At 32.1% G+C, this 18,233-nt stretch overlaps 1 long non-coding RNA gene across 1 annotated transcript in view; it reads left to right on the forward strand.

The window, feature by feature from the left end:
* Positions 1 to 18,233, forward strand: part of LOC117125545 — a 51,657-nt gene that overhangs the window by 1,566 nt on the left and 31,858 nt on the right. The gene's annotated exons all lie outside the window — the stretch shown is intronic.

Genomic DNA, 18,233 nt, shown 5'->3' on the forward strand with positions numbered 1-18,233 from the left:
AAACGGATATTTCGATATATATTTATAATTGATACATTACATCATTTTCCATACATATACATAGACTTAACAATAATAATTTAAAATTATAACTTTTTAACTCTACATAGGCCTAACAATAATAATCTAAAATTATAACTTCTTAACTATACGTAGGCCTAACAATAATAATCAAAATTATAACTTCTTAACTATATGTAGGCCCAACAATAATAATCTAAAATTATAACTTCTTAACTATACGTAGGCCTAACAATAATAATCTAAAATTTATAACTTCTTAATCATACGTGAAAACAAATAACGACACCATGAATGGAGCCATAATATGTAGCGCCCCCAACTTGCGTGTTTGGCTTCTTCGGTGATCATAAATTTCTTGATTGAATGCATCCTATCAAAGATATTAGAATACATCTTCTAATCGGTAAGTTAGGCGTTCATAATACATGATATGGTTAATATCTAAATAGACAATATAATTTGCGTAATGTTCTATATAGTAAATAATATTGTTCATCAAACTTGGATACGGTTTGACCAACGATGGGTACGGTTTGATCAAAGATGGGTACGGGTTGACTAAAATTCTGGGTACGGGTTGACCAAAATTTGGGTACGGTTTGTGGGTACGGTTTGACTGTAATTCAAGCCTATAGGCTATAGGCTAGCCTAATAACAGCTAGCTAGGCTCCATGGGCTAGGTCTATGTGGGTAGGGCAAGGGTAGCACTTCAGCTCTCCCCTAGCAAAGTCTCCCCCTTTCCTCTTGATAAACTTTCCCTTCGACTGTACACAGTTTTCCCCTACAAACCTGCTCCATAACCATTTTTCTCCTTAACAAACCTCTCCCCTACAAACTTACCCCTTAACAAACTCCCCCTCCCCAACTAGCCTAAGCCCTATATTTAGGTTGTGGTGAGTGGGGAGGTTTTTGGTTCCTTTTATTTACCTGCTGTTTTTCTATGAGCAGTTTTGTCCATGGGTTGTTTTAGACCCATTTGTTCTGGCCCTAGTCATTTTAACTGTTGTTATTTGTTACTGTGTTTACAGTGCTGTATCACATACCTAATCTGAATATTATTTTACACACAAGGTAGTTCTTAAATGTGCCTCCACTATGTGTGGAGCATAAGTGTCTAGATCTTTGGTTTTGACACTCGCCCTGATAGCGAGGGGATGCAGGTTCGAACCCAGTAACAGACACTTTTTTTTAATACTGCTGGAACGGGAACTTTATTTTGAAGGGTTATGCTTGGAACGCTTATGACATCTATTTGTATAAGCGTTCATGTCAACCTCTGACAGATTTTGTATTTGATTTGACCCTATGTATTTGATGAGGGCTGGGCAGGCATATTATTAATACTTTATTTTATATTACCAGTGGTGGCAGTTTTACTTACACTGTACCAGATCAGAATTTTTCGATATAACATGAAAATTTAAGTTTTTTAAATTATAATAAATATGCGAGTTAACAGGTGTTTACAAGATGCTAATTTTGGCATTTAGAAAATGTTTGTTAAGGTCAAATGTATGTGAATGTGCTACAGTTGCTTGCTGTGTATTACTGAAAATTCATAATACTTTTTTCCATGACAAGTGATGAAAAATATTTTTTTCAGATTACCTGTTCAATAAATCATTGCCAGCTAGAATGGACCAACCCACATTCAGTTATAAAATAAATTACAGTATTTCTGAGCAGCAGTCAGTAAATTGTATTTAACTTTAATAATTAGAAAATGTTCTGTAAAATCTGAGAAATATAATGTGAAGGAATTTTATACTATCAACAATTTAATGCTTTTCTCAATAATTATTTGACTGTCAATCAGAAACTGAATACTAATGGTGATTGTTGTATTGTTATGTAATAATGTTTTTTTTAAAGATTAATTTATGTAATTAGGCAAAAGGTCAAGAATACTTACTGTATTACCATAGATTTGTACTGTACGCAGGGGTTTAGCCAGAAAAACGAAATAGGCCGTCCAAAATATGCTTTAGTTTAATGCAACATTTGATAGATTCGAAGAATATAAAGAATTTGTAAAAGTAAACCAGGCCCAACAAGCTAGGCTGATCTGAGTTGGTCGTCCAAGTCGTCACAATAAAAGTGGCCATTCTAAATAATTGTTGACCGTCCAAAAGATGGCCGGATGGCTCGCTGGCTAAGCCTTTGACTGCACACATACATGCATTGAATTTGTCGTCATCCAGTGGGAGTCAATATCCTAGTTTTTTTTTTTGTGCACATGGGATAGGTGAGCTAACCGTCAGCCCGAACTGTTTGCACACATTTGAGAACCCCTGATTGGTTTCTCTAACCGTTCCCAGGGAAGTGGATACATTAGCGAGCGCTTTTGGTAGCAATTGGACTTCTTTTCTATCATTAACCAATTAGACATATGCATTTCCATTGAGGTCAGGGGTTATAATCTCCCATAACTCAACTGCCTTGTTTTTCGTGCATGTTGTGTACAATACATTTTAATTTTTTTTTTATCACTGATGTTGTTTGCTCTTTATTTTATCACTGATATATTGGTTTTTATATATTTGTTTGCAACTCATCATGTAAGGTAAAGTGACCCCCACATCTATCTCTCTTTTCGGGTAATATGATGTCATCTCCTTGATCTGGATCAAGGATTTTCTTCAGTTACATGGTGTGTGTGTGAACACACTGTAGTCAAAATGACACTTAGCAACGACCCATTTGAAGTAACATCGAATGAGAGAAATTATCAAAACCACATGAGGATTAGCGTCGGGATTTTTCATGTGAAATTTAGTGATGAGGATAATAACAAGAACGATGGTGACATGTACAAGAAAGTTGAATATATATGTTGTAAAAATTAAATTGATAATTTAAAATAATGATGATTACAATTATAATAAATAATTTAATAACCCTTCAGATTAAAGTGTGTATTAAGTACTGAAATTTGTAATTACTTATCATGATTATTACTCAAATTGATTATCCCACTAAGGAATCCGTGTTGAATTCAATTTATGTTGAGGTCATCAAATTGAACTGTAAAATCAATAACTCATAGTCACATGACCCCAAGATTGTATGGTAATTGGAAATGGATTAATAATAATAATATTATGCCATATAATTTTTCCATGTCATGTTGATATATTGTACATAAACTGTTACAGCATACATTGCTGTATTTTATGTGTGTTTGTGTGTGCGGTTACTATAACATTGTACTCTTTATGCGCGTGAAAATGAAAGAAAAAACAGTAGGCTTTAGGTAATTATTTATGGTGATTGCAAAGGTGATATATTTAGAAGAGCGAATACAGTACTAAAATATTGTGATGATCTTGAAAGATGAGCAATAATACAGTATACATTGAGTAGAATTAATAACGAATATTATTTGTAGTAGTGATACATTTGGATGGAACTATAAATAGAAATAGGTGCTTTATGTAACAGTGTTGGCTATCGATCTCTGATATTTCATTAGTTCTTATTATTTTCTTTTCTATTTATTAGCATTCCTCATATAATAAAAAGGTACAATATACATTTTTTCAATGGAATTGATTTGAAATTTTGCATACTGGTTTTGTAGACTGTACTAGGGAACATAGAATGAGCCAATAAAATAGTGGTACCATTCTATTGAGAAACAAAATGCAGTATAGTATTATCTAAAGTAGATATTTAATATTCACCTTCAGTGTTGATTTCGTCCTTGAAGCCTGTCAAACATAATGTTCCTTTTGGATAGTTGTTATATAGAATTCAACATTTATTAAAGAGCCTTAAATTAAAAAAACATTAAATGACATTCCTCATTTAGATATATCTGCCATATTGGAAGTATAATTTTCAGAAAAGTTCACAACTTTCATATTTATGAGATGCCCACTTAATGTATGTTTTAAAGGTGCACTGTTTGTCATGAGAAAAAAAAAATGAAAAATTCATATTTGCCTAATTTGTATAGTTTAATCAGTTATTTGCATTAAAAAATGTTCTCGTCAAAAAGTCTGTAAATCAATCTTTTTCGGGTTTGAGGTTAGTAACTAGTATCTATGATTGATTTAATGTTATTTTTTACAGATGTTCGACGTCGGACTGTAACAAGACAGGCCCCCTCAAAAAAAGTTTGTGCCCTCCAGTCGTCATCCCCCCCCCCAATGAAATAACCTCTTATCACCTTATTTTGCGACCTACTCTAATGCCAACTCACATAATCATCATGCTCCCACTCCACCTTCGCGCCCCTCCATTGTATTCCCCATTTCAAATCAACTAGATACGCCTGCTTTTCACAAACATTGCCTAAAGATAGGAGTCCCAATGAGAGCGTATGTTTACTGCTTGGCTTAGTTTTTTTTTGGGAGCTTTTAACTCATAACTCATCCACGCTTTCTGTGTTGGCAATTCGCTTGAATAACTGTACAATGTAACAGATTGTTGACTTTTTAGTTATTTTTAGGACAGGTCTTATCTAGCATGGCATCATATTTCGTAAACTTACTTTTTATTTTTATCTTTAGCTTATGACCTATCCCATCATTCCTCACCAGATTTTACTCATTATAAAGTCAATTACCAGACAATAGCAAAGTGTCTACTGACCCCCGAAGGGACAGTAGACACAAAAACCAGATGGATATCTTCAAATAGAATTATGTAAGATACTTGTCTGAACGTGTATAGCATTTCCATGGCAACGGAGACAATTTGTGACATTAAACCAGGTGATATTTGTAAACTACCTTTCAGTAATAATTTGTATACAGTACTTTTACAATGCGGTAAAGCAATCAAGGAGACAGGTTTCTGTTTATGATATGTCTATACCTAAGGCTTAGGGAGCTTCTTCATAATCTAACTCCATCTGTGTCTGTAATAGCTTGACTTCAGAGGCTTTCATCGTGTTTTTTTCATCTCTTTAATTACATTTAATGTCAGAGATACTTGTGAATTATTTGAATTATTTGTTGTCCATAGTGTTTTCTTTTGCTCAGGTTTTCCAAGTAGCATTCCCCTGCGTTATGACATTGTTACATGCTGCGCATGTAGATGAGACTACACATCTCGCTACGCGTATCATATCCAATCAAAGATGGATGTTATTTCCGACATTTTAACATTTTTACCCTGTAGCATTTTTAACTTTTTGTTTTTCTCTTATGCGAGATATGAAATTTCCGTACGCAAAGGATGAATAAAGATTTTGAATCTTGCATCTTGGTCTTTGGATATAATAATCAATCAATAAAAGGAATTAAACAAAACTTAAGATAGTACAATACATACTCCAAGTATCGAAATGCACGCCATCGTGTTTAAAAACTTTTGTTTAAAAACTTAGGAAACGGTTAAAATGTCAAAATAGTATTGATGCTCTGTAAAGCTTGTATTATAGATATGCAAATAATTAATTCAAAAGGTTATGATGCTAGGATATTACTTTTTAAATTTGGTTTGACATCTCATTGATTTCGGTTTAGGTTGCCTATGATTCTCTGTGCTAGTGTAGCGTGATGAATGTTGAAAAAATAAATTTACACTTTTTTTTTACTTAATTCTATAAATAAAACTTACTGTATAAGGTTGGGCTGTGTAGAATAATCCCATGTAGAGTGGTGGGCTGTAGAGCTTATATTTCAATTTCCAACTGTGTTTTTGTGGGTAGTGTTGTAATAAGGTACTGTCAATAGAGGGCAGTGTTTAAGTAGTGGCAGGGAACTTACTAAATGCATAAAGGTCAACATAATCAGTAAGATTCTTTGTTTTTTCTAGATAGAATCTAATCATGTATGTTGACTTGCAACTGTGGGTGTACTCATACGATCTCAATCAGAAGGTCATCGCATCTGTTCAAATCCCAGTTGGGGATTTGTGGTATGAGAATAAAATGAAAATACTGAATAGTATAGACAACTAATTTTGTAACTTAATTTCTAATTTCAAATTTGCTTAGCTAATTTTAAAAGCTAATATAATAATTTGCAACCAGAAATAGATCAAAGAAACGAAATCGCTGATTGTACTGTACAGACATTTTACTGCAAAAATCTTTAAATTGATTACCAACCAATTTAATGGTCTGCAAAAGAATACAAGAAAGGTATATTTAACTGTCCATTAATTGATGGGCAATTTTTTTTCTCATTCAAAATTGTTTAACTTGTAAGTTAATAAATTTACTTAAATCAACAAATTAGTCTATTCCAATTGATATATAATTTAGTTCATAGCAGATAGTACATCTTCAGCGTCCATTTAAAGTATCCTGTGGTTGGCAGCCCTATTGTTTTATCACCCAGTGGTGAAAATAAGAAATGGTTGGGGACCAGGGATAGCTAATCTACAGTTTTGATTATTTTGCCATAAAACAACAGTCTTTGTTGGGTGGGTAATCCTTCCTGTTAAAAAGAGGCTAGAACCACAAAATATATTGAACTAACTATTGAACATGGATGTACTGTACAAATGAGTTAGTGTACAGAGAATGAAGTTTTATTAAAACTGGCCTGTAGCTATTGATGTTATTGAAATTGTGCAAAAAAAATATTAATATTACCTTTTAATCCAGATGGAAAAAATTATTTTGTGTTTCTGATAATATAATTTGATCAAAGAAATCCAGCTGAGTAGAATCTGAAAATTATTTTGGACTATTGCATTATTCTACATCTTGATTTTGTATTTGTCATTACATACGCAATTGTTAATGCTAGAGTCCTTTTTGTTGGTAATGCCAATAGAATGTTCTGGAAACACTTAATTAAACTTAATTGTGCTTACTGTATGATAACATGCCTTTCATGTACCATCATTTGAACTGCAATACTGTTTTGCCTAGGTGTTTATACCGAGTGCGTGGCTAGGTGGGGGAGGATGGAGGCCTATACCATGTTAACTCTGTTAGTTCCTCAACCATGGGTTGCTTTCAGCATACAAATGCTTGTATTTCACAGGTATAGTAGCCCAGTGGCAACACCAGCGTGTGCTGGGGCTTAAGCCCCCACCAGACAGGTCAAGCCCCCTGTCGGACAGAGCTCGTTTGCCAGTCAGACCATAAAAATATTAAAATAGGCCCACGCCACAAGCCAACACATATCTGTCACAGTGTGCATTTAAGATGATCCAGAGGTTCCTATTCCTTAAAAAATCTCCTTTGGAATGGGGAAACTCCTCTCAAACCCTTTTATATGCTGGGCTCTACAAGCTCAAGTCCCTGCTGTTGGACAGCTTAGCTCCCCCCAGAAAGTATATCCGGGGGCCACCACTGCAGTAGTCCTACCCAGTAGAGGTGCTAAGCCACCAACTGAGAGCAGACTCCTAGCCCCAAGCAAAGGGTTCCTATCTATGTTTCTAATTGGCACTCGTTCTGATGCTTATTCTTCCCAGATTGTATCATATCACTTTAATTTCTCCTTTCTTTTTAGGAATCTATTTCATCTTCAACATGTTGCTTCCTTTCTTGATACTGAATGTGATTGTTGTCTCCCATTCCTTTGTTGTACTCCCTTCTCCCCCCCCCCCAAAAAAAATGATATACTATCATTGTAAAATGGCTCCTTATTCTGTGAATAGCGCTCATTACTTAGGTAAAAATGGCTGTTCTGCCTTGCTGTTACCACATCCAGATAAATAGTTTAAAAAAAAACTTTTGTGTTACATTTTACGCATATTATATTTGTATGTAACCTTTGATATTCAATATAGTTGCACTTATGCTGTGGCAGTTGAATTTTTTCTTGTAATTTTGTTATAAATGAATTGCTGGAATTCTTTTGATTACTGTTATTATAGTCTACAATTATAAGTTGCTATACCCTAATTATATGATTGAGCCTTTAGACTTGATTATCTTGCATTAGTCTTGGTACCATCTGTACATTCCCAACACTCCTTCTGACTATCGGTTATTATCTAGGATTCAGAATAGGCACAACACAGTGTTTGTTTGACATTTTCAGAGATACCATATAATACATTTAATCAAGGAATATTAGCATAATTAGGTCAACAGATCTATTTATGTGTACTATTCATATTCGTTTTTATATTGAATGATATATTAGTAATCATCCAAATGATTAAACTCACCTAATTGCATGGTATAATGGATGGAATCAACATTAGTACTCACTTGGCTATTCTGCCTTATTGTTTAAATGTTTACTTCCTGAAGTTGCAGACAATAGCTAATGTAAAATATACCAGAGATGCTTTAAGTCTATTGTTCACTATACTGTCATCCCCATTGATTTTATCTCAATTTCCCTTGATATAGGCTATGTCTTTCCCTTGATAATTCTTTTCTATCCATTGGTATTCCTTGCCTTTCCTGGATTTTTTTTTTCCATATCATTTCCTATTAGATAACAGCATGTTTTTGAATTACATATATTTAAAATATTCTCCAGTGTTTAATTTTTTAATAATTGTATTGTTAAAAATTCGTATGCTTTACAGTACTGTATACGGAACAGTAAGTGCTTAATAATGATACCTTGTATTTAAATAAACATATAATGAATATCAGGTAAATTCAGTCCTTACAAAGTATTGGTACTATATAAGTTATTTTAACTTCCCTTTGGACTTCGAAAAAGTCATAATGCATTCATAAATGCCAGAGTAAAATCTAAGTAAGGTACAAAGTAAAATATTAGGGCTAAAGTCAAATTCATCTTTTGTATAGAATATTTCAAGGAACTCTGCAATATTCACGAAAAATGTTTAAATAAGGACTGGCGAACATCTTCTGTTGAATTCTGGGTGTCAAAAATAACAAATGATGATAAAGTGATGTTATTATTAATAAAGATAAGATCTAGTTTCTGCGAATCATAACAGTAGATTTCTACTTACTTAATATTGTGATTCTTTAACAATTTTATGCATTTAGATTGCCAACTATAACTGCTTTGTCAAAATTGTTATTTTTGCCTCTGAGGCACTCCATAGATGCTGAATTATGATTCTGAGGCAGATCATAATTGACACTGGGATTTTGAGTTGATACTTTTCAGTCATTACAGTACTGTAGATAGGAGAGAATGTTTCCACATTTGGGTGATTGTAGGAGAAAAGTACATTAAGAAATTATATCCCAGGTGCTAACATTAAGGCATGTGCAGAAAATGAACACCTTCATTTATAGGTTTTCATTTGCAATTACTGTAGGTCTCCTGTTTGTGTTTTGACTGATTAAGTAAATAATGAATGTTTTTATTTTAACTCTACTAGAATAATTCATAGAAAATAGATTAAAGATGTATAGTCTTTAAATTATAGATGGCTTATTCATAATGCAGCAGGCTGTATGTGACCAACATGCAAGTGCACATTTAGCTTCTCCAACACATGTATGTTCTCATAGAACATAAATTAATTGTACTTGCAAACAATATCTGACAGGAGAGAAGACTTTGTAAGGCCCGTTAATCGTTTTACAATAATTTATTTTCTGACTGATGATCTTTGAGAGGTAATAAGGTATTCATATTTTCTTTTATTTTTAACTGTTTGAATCTGAAATACTAAAACTGCAAAGTAATTATTAACAGAAAAGTATCTTAAGTTTTCATATTATTCTGGTTATATGATTTGGGCTGTTTAATGACCTATAGTCAGTTTTGTTTTTGACATGGCTGGACTTGTCTTTAGGACTAGTGGTTTTGTACATTTCTATACTGTAGGACTACTGATTTTTGACATGACTATCAGAGCTAGCGGTTTTCTACATGTCTAATGAACTAGTGGTTTTCTGCTTCTATATGACTACACTTTTTTTTTTTGTAAGAACACATTTTATAAGAACACTGAGGCTGAAATTGCTTAAAAATTAAGAACAAAATAAGAACAAATTGAGGCTGAAGTAAAATGTCATGAGATTTTTATTTGAAAAAGTAGAAAATCCAAAAAATATCTGTACCTTAGGTGTAGGTATGACTATGTAAAACAGTAGGCCTAAAGTAGACATACTGTACTTGCCGTACCTGTCATTTGTGGCCATTTTTACCCGGGCCTGTTTTCTGGGGCCTATTTTTCAGGGGCCATTTTCAAGGGCTACATTCCAGTACAGTGTATACTGCTATACAATAAAAATTTTCTATGTTTGAAAATTGTGTAAAATAAGAACAAAATAAGAACATTTTGAGCTTGAAGTCGGCCAGAAATTAAGAACAATGAGCCTAAGCAAAATTTTACTGGTTCTTATAAAATAAAGTGTAGTGGTTTATGCCTGTAGGACTAGTGGTTTTGTGTATTATCTATATTTGAAGTAATGGAGTTCCTCATCTTAAAACCAACACCGGATTTGTCTCTAAACAGCATGTGTCAACATTAGCGTCCTGCTCAGGGGTGGATCCAGAATTTTTCAAACAGGGGGAGGGGGGGCCACGAAAGTTTCTGAATAGGTATGTGAGTAGCACATAACATTAATTTGTATTGAAATTTATAAAATTTAGCGGTAAAACAAGGGGGAACATGCCCCCGTGCCCCTACTCGATCTGCCCCTGCTGCTATATTATTGCTGTCATGCAAGGTTGCATCCAGCACCCATGTAAACACTAGCATGCTTTAATAGTGTGACCTATAGTGGTTGATCCCATAATATAGTCTGCTGCTACATTGTCATATTTGGACATTGTATGTGTAGAATAATATTGATTGAGGCTTGACATGCCAAAATCAGTGACAAAAACGAAAAATTGACTTTTTAATATATTCATATTCTTCACATTATAAGCTTTAAGATAGCTTGGTTTTTGTGTTAAATATCTTTTAAAAATTGTTTTTAATCAGTCAGACTTGAAAATTGTGAATGCTAAAACCTGACAACTTGTATAATTATTAGGAAACAGCTGTCTGCTTAGACTGACATTAACAAATTATCTGTTCCCGCCCACTCTGCAGACTATCACAGGAAACCCAAGTTCAAAGTTGTTGGCTCTCAGATTATTTGTTTTGAAATAATGTCAGTCGGACTCGATAATAATAATAGATATTGTATGTTCTAAAATCTGTCAATATCTTATATTGGGATTTTTTTGTGTGTATTTGTTTAGAATATATTTAATATAATATTTTGTTTAGTAACTGTTCGCAATGAGGTATTTGCCTTTCCTGTGTTGGCTCACTTCTCGGACAATTGTTTCAGGATTTTTGGTAACTCATTTGAATGATAATAAACTATATAAAAAAACTAATGGGGACAATAATATAGGTGCAGTGATAAAGTATGTTTTATTTTCCAAAATGAATTTTATTTGTTAATATAGTATTAGCATTTTATAAGAAAAATTTAAATTTTAGTAATGGTAATATCACAATAAAAAAAAAATATATATTTCAATTATTAGAATAATTAAAAAAATCACAAACATACTATGAAAAAAGACACATTTCAAGTTTGTGTATATAATGTGTGTAAAATTATACAGTTATCCATTAATTGTCATAAGAGAATTACTATAGATGGCAGACTTTATGCAAATTAAATGCCAGGAGTGTCAGGGTTCATTAAATAAAAAAATATGTATATTTTCCGCATTTTAATTTCTTATACTACAGTAGTAGCTCAGTGATATATCTGAAAATATAAATACAGTAGTTTTTAATAATTCAAATCAAATTGGTAAAAAAAAAGTACATGTTTTGAAATTTGACATAATATATTTAGCATAATGTACTGGGTATAATGCATGGCATTTTCATTCATCATAAATGTTTTTGTTTTTTTAAAAATATTTTAGCTGGGCTCCTTAGGAAAAAATATTTATATGTTGCACAACTGATTTTGCTAAGACACAAAAAGGATGTTTGACGAAAAATAAAACTGGGGGGGGGGGAGGGGAGGGGGAAATGGGTGTAAACACACTTTTTTCGACCTTTTTCCACAGTTTTTACTTACTAAAAAATCTCATTAATCGCTACCAAGTTTTTTATCAAACACTTTTTTTGTATCATATACTGTATTTATTCTATATTGGTTCAGCTATGAATTGTTATGCAAAAAATTATTTCAAATTAACCTCTACAATTCAGCTTATTCCACCCAAGTTATTCTGATATGCTGAGAGAGAGTTGAGATAAAACTATGGAGGCTTTCCATGTTAAGACCAACATCAGTGACGAAAATAAGAAAATTGACTTTTTAAAATTCATCTTCTCAACATTATAAGCTTTAAAATTTTAGGTCATTTACTAGAATCGACTTACTTTTGCCTAAAATATGAGTAAAAGTATTACAGCTTCTCTGTACTAAAGTATACAATACTGCCACATTTATGCTGCCACTCTCATACATTTATTCTTAATCTTTCAATATTATAGTTATATATGCAGTTTAATTTTGGACATTGTAAAATTATGAATTCTTATAACCCTTGCAATTTGTTGCTGTAAAATTGATTTCAGGCAGCAGTACTTGAGACTATAAATGATTCATTTTAGAAATAAATATGAATGATGAGATCTCAATTTGAGATTGCTTGTCAGCGATAGCTTACAATTGTTATAGAAGCTAATTGTAAGTGAATTCAACAGATACTATCAAAATATCTAACACTTGTACCGTTGGCTTTAGAATTTAATCTATTTCTGTCCAGTGAATAAACTTGAATTGACTTTATCTGTGTTCAGTACTAGTTCAGGTCATTTTTTTATAGTGAAAACGTTGAAATGCCAAATGAACATAAACTGTCTTGTTATGAACATTTTCTGTTTATTATTCACGTAGTAACAGTTGTTCAGCTTCCCATACATTGCTGTTATTTGTCAAAGTAAAAGGAAAGCAAGGAGGTACTGTACTCTAAAGCTAGACAGACATACAGAACAACACCCTGACAGACATTCATACGTCATACTGACGGTCTGAAAGAAAACATTTTTTTATTGATTTTAGACAGATAGATAATTGTCATTGATAGTATATAAATATATGTATAAATAATTAAATACATATACAATAGAATTGGATTGGATTTATTTGGTGTAAACACCAAGGATAGCCCACAAAAGTCTAGTCCTTCTGGTGGTGATTGGGCAGTACACCGGGAGACAATCCCATACTCTTTTCCGAAGAGTGTACTGCGTTCTTCTTTAAAGTGCACATGGGACATAAATGCACACGAGATCAACAGCTTACATCTCATCCAAAGGCAGTGCACTATCATAACTTGCATTTCTGTCCTCTAGCTGAAATACATGGAGAACAGTGATGGGAACTGAACCGGGAACTAAGAGATCTCACAGTTCAGTGCACACACAGTAGCTACCGCCAGATTAGCCGACTGAGCTAAGCTGCTTTTATGATTTATGAACTTAAAATGCTTTGAGAATATGTTATGAAAAAAAAATGAGAAAGAAGGCCTTGCATAAAAGCTAAGTTAAATGATTTATTTCTATGTTACCTCGATTTTTGTTGTACAAGTCAATAAAGTATACATCAGGTGTCGTTATAATTATTGGTGTTTTTGTGTCAATGTACTTTTTCATATTGTAAAATATGACTTCATTCATATTATAATTTATACTCCAAATGTGTTGTTTCTGGAATGAAATGTATTAAAACGCTGATGTAGACTAATCTATTTTGAATACATTTTGAATGCATTTTTTACATACAGTAAATTCTTTCTTCAAGTACACATTACTATGTGTAAATATATATTGTTAAAAGTTATATTTTTTTAAATTTTGATGTTGATGTCTAAAAGTAAATTTTATACTTTTTGATTGATAAAAATGACATTACAGTATATTGTGTCCATATAGATTATAAACCTTATGAATATAGACTTTCATAAAATATAGTATTGCATTTTATGAGTGAACTCTGGATGGTCTTTACAGAGCCTTTGAATTTCATATTAACATATTGGTTTACAATGTAAAAGCTATAGGAATCTCATACATAAGTTCTCAATTTGAAAACCAAGATGAAATTATTAGGTCATATAATAAATCTAAGATATAGATGTAAAACCTTCTAATAAAATTAATTTAGATCATTAAAAAAAATTATAAAGTTAATTCTATGTGTATCATTAATATAAGTATCAGTATGTTTAATACTAAAGTTCTTTTCTGATTTGAGTGAATCCATTAAAGACTGTAAAGTTAACTATTTAAAATCCTAAATTAAAACTACCTATACAGTAATTTAGAAGCTTACAGATTTAGCATATTAATTTAATATTTCAGGATTAGGCATAAATAAATTTTGAAGTTTGAGTTTCTAACTTTTACTGTTAAGTTAACATGTTTTTAGGTATTTGTTTTGTAACGAGCTTACACTTAATTTAGTCATGATATAATCTATAGGAACGTGCTAGAATTAAATCAAAATTACTGGTACCAAGGATAAAACATAATTAAAATTGATGATGAAGAATAGCAGTTTTCTTTATTCATAATTGATGTATAAACACAAGATGTTGAGAAGGATCATAATTAAATATAGCAGGAGCCTAGACTTGATGGAGCTATGTACAAAATCCAAAGATTGCCCTCTAGAGGTTAACCTTTCAAATTTCCATAGTTGCACTTATATGTAGAAGGTCATGTAAAAGTGAAATGAGAAATTGTCAGATTAATAAAGATTAAAAGATATTACTTCACAAAATCCTTCCAAAAGATTACATGATTATTGAATTGTACTGATAATGCCTCTTTTGGATACATATTTTTCCATGAAATCTCTTCAAAACAAGAAAAAGAATCAGACTTGAAAATTAACTATAACAACTGTTTTTTCCCGCAGGCAATTTTAGAACTACTAGTATACGTTGATGTGTTACATATGTGAAATCTAACACGTCGCTCTGCATGATATCAGAACTGCATATCCATGCCCTTTTTTAGCTTTCATATTATTATGTTAAATGTAAATATTTGTAAAATATTTTGATTAGAGATTTTGACTATAAATTTCTTATTTTTTTTGTGGTAAACCAGTAATCAAAATATTTAAAATCTGGATAAAATGGTGAGTTTATTCCTAATCAATCTAGCTGTCAAAATCTTTTCATTGTATGTAATATAAGCTTAACCTGTAAATTAAAATTACCGGTATGGGCGAATCCATTTATCAGATTGGACACCCAATAAAATATAATAATAATAGCAAAAAAGAATTCTTGGTCCTTAACATATTAACAGTATTTACTAATTTAAAAAAAATAAAATCATTTTTTCTTAAACTTCTTTTTTTTTTTCTTCTTTTTTTTTCTTAACTTTTTTCTTAAAATGTAATTACTGTATTTTAGTTAAGGGGTGTTTATTTGAGTATATACGTATCGATTTTACATCAAAATAAATAAACACCTTCTTTGAATAAATGCCTCTCTAGAATAAACGCCCCCTCAAGAACCCTTCCCAATAAAATATAATAATAATAGTAAAAAGGAATTCTCAATCCTTAACATATTAATAGTGTTTACTAATTTAAAAAAATAAAATTTTTTGTTAAACTTCCAAAATGTAATTACTGCTTTGTAGTTAAGGGGCATTTATTTGAGTATATATGTATTGATTTTACATCAAAATAAATAAACACCTTCCTCGAATAAACTCTAGAATAAATGCCAAGTCTTCAACAAGAAATGCCCCGGGTGTTTACGGTATTCGAATAAATATGGTAGTTGATTTCAAAGTACAGACGTAATTTATATTTGAGTTTATTTAAGTAATTTCATTGGTTCATAATTAGCAGTTGTATCAACAGATAGACCAGTTGTGGGTCAGATAGAACTTGCTGACTTTGCTATTTACCATTATTGGATGTCTGGATGGCATTTGTATATAGTTGATAAAAATTTTAGTATTTAGTAAATTAAGTACGGTATATATTTAAATTTATCTTACTTTACTACCAATAATTCAACATTCTCAATGTAGGCTACACATCATTTTTTGGATATCAAGCCAGTAATAATACCAAATGCACATCAGTTTTGGGATATCAAACCAGTAATAATACCAAATGATTTGTGTCTGCCAAAGCCCAACCAACCCAAAATCTTGAAAATATATGGTCGAAGTAAGAACCTTTTTTAGTTTAAGAAGGCAAAAATACTTATGTTTCTTGAAATGGCTACTTTTATGATTAAAGTAATTATTTTGATAATCATAGATTTGAGCTCAGTGGTTAACATTTTTCTAGGCAAAAGCAAATATTAAGCCTATACCTGTAGTAAAAAAACATTCCTGACCACCCTGATTTTCCAATTTTCATGTTCCTTAAATTTTTTTAATTTACTGTCTAAACTGTTTAAATGGTCTGGAATAAAATTTATTGTTTGAATTGTCTGTTCCACTTTGGCTGAGGATCTTCTTCACTTGCCAATTGCATCCGTTGAAGCAAATCACAAAAACCACGACTAGTAGCAAAGATGAAGCTAATATGTTTCAACAACTTCCTTAGTACTGGCTTCCTAATATGTCCAATAGAGCATTGCATCTTCCACAATGGCCTTTTTGATTGGGATTCATGCAATATGTTTCATATATACATGCAAAATTAACGAGCATTAGGACACCAAGAACATGACTCAAGATTAGAATCAAGGAATTATATTTGGATACTTACAGTAGAACATAACTCAGGATTTGGAACAAGGATTTGCTAAGTTGACAATAACTTTAATATGTAATATTTAATTTAAAATAAAAAATTACAAAAAAGTGTGTTTTTCTCTTTAAATAAGATGGAATAAGGCAGAATAATTATGTGACAGTTTTCAAAACGAATGCAATTTTAAACTAAAGAAAAAAAATTAGTTTTAAAAATTGTAACCATACAGACAAGGAAGAAAGCATACCAACCAACATCAAAAAGCAAAATGGTGTGACAAACAGTAAACAGAACTAAATGCAAGTAAACAGCCAGAAATGGAACCAGAGCTTTTAGCATTGGTAGCACCAGTGTCTGAAATCTGGGTTGGGTTGTGGGGGGAGGGGAAGTGTGGGACAAATTAACATTTCAGTTAGTGAATGACGTCTCAACCAGCCAACTATAAATAAGCATCGACCAGAGACCTCCTTAGCCTGAGTTTACCTACTACTTTTGTCAGTTCTTGTACGCACAGGCGGCGTACAGAGAGATTGTTTCCTGTGGTTGGGTTGGGTGCCTTACACTACACTATGCGATTGAAGTATAGAGCCATGGAAACATTATGGAACTACCTACAGTGCTGCACGTAGGTAGTTTTTGGTAACGTTATGAATAAAATTTAGTGTACACATTTTTTTAGCATGCTGCTGTTATTTGAAGCATAGTGCCTAAGCGTGGCGGTCATTTTGTTGTTTTGCCTAACACATATACAGTGTATAGTAATAAAATGCATACAGCAAAAGTGTAGAGTAGCCGTAACTTTTAATGGTAAAAACACCAATGTTACAAAGTTACAGCTACTCTACACTTTCGCTTTATACATTTTATTACTATTTTATTGAAGCCGATACAGCCACCTACTCGTTTGATTTTATATATATATATAAGTATATATATATGTATATATGTATTTATAAAAGTATGTATATATGTTATAATGTATATATGCATATATATGTATATATGTATATAGATTAAAAGACAAAATACTGAAAAACAACAATGCTGTGGGAAACAATGGCTGGATCTTGGTAGATAAAAATGATAAGCAACAGCTAAAAAGTAAACGTAAGTAAACAGCCAGAAATAGAACCAGAGCTTTCGGACACTACTAGTCCTTCCTCAGTGGCGAGTGAGTGAGGGTTGAAACAGCCAGATAGTATAAAGTGAGAATTTCATGCAAGCATGATTAGAAACAATAGGCTAGGTGGGATTAGAATAAACAGCCTAAACATGTAAACAGGAAGGCCAAAACTAAACTTTAGAGGCATGCCTCAATGAATAAGCCAAATGATTTATTCAGAATAATTTGGAATGCCATAGGTTTAATTTAGTGTACTGGGAGAACGTTCCTAATATTGAGTCCAAATAGTGTGGTGGTTTTAAGTAAAAGTTCCCAGTGATTCTCTTTATCTTTGCGATTTTTGTCGCTCCAATTGGCATTATGGTCAATTGCAATCACTCTGAATTTTGAAATTGAATGACTAGCTAAATTGAAATGTTCGGCTACTGGTTGATGAAGCTTAGATGTTCTGATAGCTGATCTGTGTTGTGTCATTCTCATACGGAGAGTGTTTTTTGTTTCTCCGACATATTGTTTACCACAAAT

This window comes from Anneissia japonica, unplaced genomic scaffold (assembly GCF_011630105.1).
Source record: "Anneissia japonica isolate Jap-2015-1 unplaced genomic scaffold, ASM1163010v1 scaffold7731_len1735946_cov199, whole genome shotgun sequence".
In the NCBI taxonomy this organism is placed as follows: domain Eukaryota; kingdom Metazoa; phylum Echinodermata; class Crinoidea; order Comatulida; family Comatulidae; genus Anneissia; species Anneissia japonica.